This window comes from Wasmannia auropunctata, unplaced genomic scaffold (assembly GCF_000956235.1).
Source record: "Wasmannia auropunctata unplaced genomic scaffold, wasmannia.A_1.0 LD336111.1, whole genome shotgun sequence".
Classification (NCBI taxonomy): domain Eukaryota; kingdom Metazoa; phylum Arthropoda; class Insecta; order Hymenoptera; family Formicidae; genus Wasmannia; species Wasmannia auropunctata.
Window position 1 is genome coordinate 63,146 of NW_012026779.1, and position 4,151 is coordinate 67,296.

General features: G+C 44.5%; 1 pseudogene; it reads right to left on the reverse strand.

The window, feature by feature from the left end:
* Positions 1 to 1,174: 1,174 nt before the first annotated feature.
* Positions 1,175 to 4,151, reverse strand: part of LOC105450154 — a 7,016-nt pseudogene continuing 4,039 nt past the window's right edge.

Here is a 4,151-nt window from a genome sequence, read left to right on the forward strand (position 1 = left end):
CGTTTCAAAATCTGCTAGACCGAGTTCGTATTCCCATCACTCAAATCTACAGGTGGAAAGTAGCTTACCGCGAGGCTGCTGCTTTTGCCAGTCAGCGTAAACGTCAGCGACATGTTTGAATGAATACTGAGTCTAAATGTTGCAACGTTTGTCTTTAAATATATTATCTACCGTCTGTAAAAACTGTAGACACAGTTGACCGCAATTGCTTTGATCGTAACGTTGATAAGGTGTGCGATTGAATTCGATTTGCGTCTCGTTGTCCCGTAGATATCGCACCAATTCTCTCGGCGGACGAAGATTACCAAAACTGTCGAAATATATAGCACGATTGCCCCTCTTTGCGTATGCCACCCAATGAGTACCGAGTCCCTCAGCATTGTCCAAATTCACGATACCGCTCTCATTTCGACGTACTCCTCCCATCGGTAAAGTGGTTCGCATGAAAATACCTCTGAAATATGGAATATGCATACGTTCAGCCAATTGTTGCAGTTGTATGTTGGTAGTTGCACCTGTTGGAAATTTTAACGTTTTTTTTTGGGAGTTTTTTTTTCCGCATCGAGACGCCTCGACCGCGCTTATACGGAGCGAGATAAACTCCGTGACCTTCCATGACGCGATTGTGACGTTTCAATTCTTCCAGCTGACGCTGCGCGGCTTTGTTATCGCTCACGGCCTTCGCGACTCCCGCCGCCCCGCCGACCAACGAACCGAACAACACCCAACATGGCAAGAGTGGTAGGATACCTCCGCGTTTAGCTACCGGAAGTATTCGCTTGCTCCTTTTCCTCTTCGTTTTTAAACCCATGCCGAATTTCGTCTTGGCTTTCATAGCCGTCCAAACAGCTGTGGCTGCGGCTCTCTCTCCAAGAGTCGAATCTCTCGCGGTTATGCGTTTTCGCGCTTTTGCGGCAAGTATGTTGTCGGCTACGTGCCGTTCAGCGAGTTCGTTGCTCCGCGAATATGCGATGTCGTGCTCGCGACACGCTGCGTCCAGTGGATTAATGCCCCGATCACCTCTAGCCAATCGTTGTTCTAAACGCGTTCCCGGGCCGCAAAACTGATATCCGGGGATATGCAATTCGAAGGGAAGCGCATTTATCGCGCGATTTATCAAACCGCGGCCTCTCGACGGCATTCGCCACAATTCTTCACAAACGGTGCAGGACCGTCAATATGCTGCCACGGTTGATTGTAATGTTTCAGAACACCGACGATACTGTTGAACCTCCGAATCAGCTTTTATATGCTCGGGTAATCTGTCCCACAATTGACTTATACAGTTTGGAAAATCTCGCAGCAAAAATGACTTTCGGTATATACTCTAACTCTTTGTTGGTTAAACTGAGAATATCAAAGTTATCCGACACGATAAGAAACATTTCGGCAACTGAGCACATTCGTGCTACGCGCTTCTATAAATAGGTCCGCTCTCGATAATTTCTTCAGAGTATTATGTGGAGGCAGAAAAGATGCGGTTCGTGCGACAGTCGCAGACGATCAAAGTGATAAATTTTGATGATAAGATAAGGTTAATGCCTGATAAAAAGATACGTAAGCATGGAAACATGCTACCGATTTCTATACGTGGTATCATCTGTGGCCCATCAAACTGTGGCAAGACAAACGTGTTGATAAGCTTGTTGGAGAGTCCGCACGGTGTACGCTTCGAGAACGTGTACGTGTACTCGAAATCATTGCAGCAACCGAAATATCAATACTTGGAAAAGTTATTGAGCTCGATAGAAGAAATTGGCTATTATACATTCTCCAATAATAGCGACATCGTCCCACCAAACGAAGCGCTTCCGAATTCCATCTTTATCTTTGATGACGTGGCATGCGACAAGCAAGATGCGATAAGAGAATACTTTGCAATGGGTCGACACGCGGACGTTGACAGTTTCTATCTCTGTCAGACTTATGCAAAGATACCGAAGCATCTTATACGCGACAACGCGAATTTTTTTATCTTGTTCAAACAGGATGGTACAAGTCTGAAGCATGTGTACAACGATCATGTAAACACCGACATGTCTTACGAGGATTTCTGTAAATTGTGTCACAATTGCTGGCAACAAAAGTATGGATTTCTAGTAATAGACAAGGACAGTGCACTTGTCAGTGGGCGATATAGAAAAGGATTTAATGACTTTGCGGTACTGTAACGTAGTTAGTTGTTGTCGATACATCGATTGTGCAACATTCCCGACATGGAGGATCGCGAGAGAATAGCGCAACAAGTTGAAAAAACGAGCGATTCCATTCGCAAAAAATATCGCGCCTTGAAAACTGGTAGAATGGAAGAAGATATCGCGCTGGAGAGACACTTTAAGCCCATCATCGAGCCTCTAAAACGAATTGCTGAAAATATCGCCGACGATGAATTGATCGAGAACGAATCGTTCTTTTCGGGAGTAGACGAAGGATATATGAAGCCAACACCTAAACGAAAAAAATCAAGCGCCTCGTTAGACAATTCTTTACTGGCTTCCACTCCAGTTAAATCAATGCTGAAACGTTCGAAAACTGTGCCGTCTACTTTGAATGAAATGTCTGAAATATTACCATCACACGATGAATCGTACGCCCCCTCCGTTGAAGAAATTTTCGAAATCGCCAATGAGCCGCTCGTAACATCCGTTCGAAACCAATTGCAAACATCCGAGGGACAAGAAAAGCTACAAATGCACTATGGTCCTTTGGGGCAAAAATATCTGGGGGCGGTCCTAAGCGGTAAAAAAGTGGTCAACATAGACGACGATTTACGGAGTTTAGCAATGATGGAACGAAGCTCGGCAACAAACGTATTACCATGGATAAAAACGATAATATAATCATTGATGGGAAAAGTTATGCCGGAACACAAGGACTTTACGAATTGATTTTCATGTGTTATCCAAATAAAGCGGTCTACAATGACGATGATCTACAGAAATATCAGAGTATTCTATTAGCTACAAACGCTACAGACGCGATCGCAGCGCGCAGGGTCAAATAATGGGTAACAAGGGTCACAAGTATAAGAATATAATCGCACCTCTGTTGCCAGAAGATGTGAAAAGCGGTAAAAAAATTGGAAAAGGTATACCGCTCACCATGACAGTGAATGATAGCAAGATTGAATACATTCATTGGGATGATCCCAACGAGCTTGTAGATCGCCTCCGATTGCTCGAGGCCTCGCGCCAAGCTGGTCACAATGCGCACGACAACGAGATGCTGTCGATTATCGAGGAACTTCGCGAAGCGGGTATTATTATAAATTAAACGACACAGTACGAATCATTTAGTCAACATCGAAATGCCGATCAACAAGTTTGGGACGTCGCTCGGTATAGGCGGAACAAGTTCGTACTACCAGTTGAGTGGTCTACTCAGAAATTACGTGCGCGATAACGCTCTTTGCATAGTTGCATCTGACTTTGACGCAAAGTCACGCAAGATTCGACGTGTAGCACTGCCAGTAGATGATAGCGATGTCGCCAACAAACGTTTCGTGCAACAGACGATACAAGTTTTGAAAGATCGACAGGACGAAATCGAGAGAAAGATTACCGCGCTTCAAAATAATATGCAAATGCTGATTAACGAGCTTCGAAAGTCGATTCAAGAAACGCATCATCGCGCTGAATAGAAAAGACTCGAACATGCCGAAAAAGAAAAGTCTCGAAAAGCAGCAGCTGATCGAGGAACTGCACGCTCCCGCGAGAAGAAATTTTCCACGAAGACGCGTCATAGTTTGCGGATACGATGACCTGTGGCAGGCGGATGTGGTCGAGATGCGTCCTTATACACGATTCAACAGAGGTTACCACTACATTCTCACCGTTATCGATGTGCTGAGTAAGCATGCATGGGCCGTACCTCTCAAGGCCAAGAGCGGAAGTGAGATGACTAAAGCGATCGCAGAGATAATTCGACACGATGGGAGATGCCCGAAAAATTTACAAACTGATAGGGGAAAGGAATTTTATAACGCCAACGTGCAGAATCTCTTAAAGAAACATAACATCAATCATTATTCTACATATTCAGTAATGAAGGCATCAGTCGTCGAGCGGTTCAATCGTACGTTGAAAAACAGCATGTGGAAGCAGTTTACATACAATGGAAATTATAGATGGATCGATTTGAGATCGGAAGAG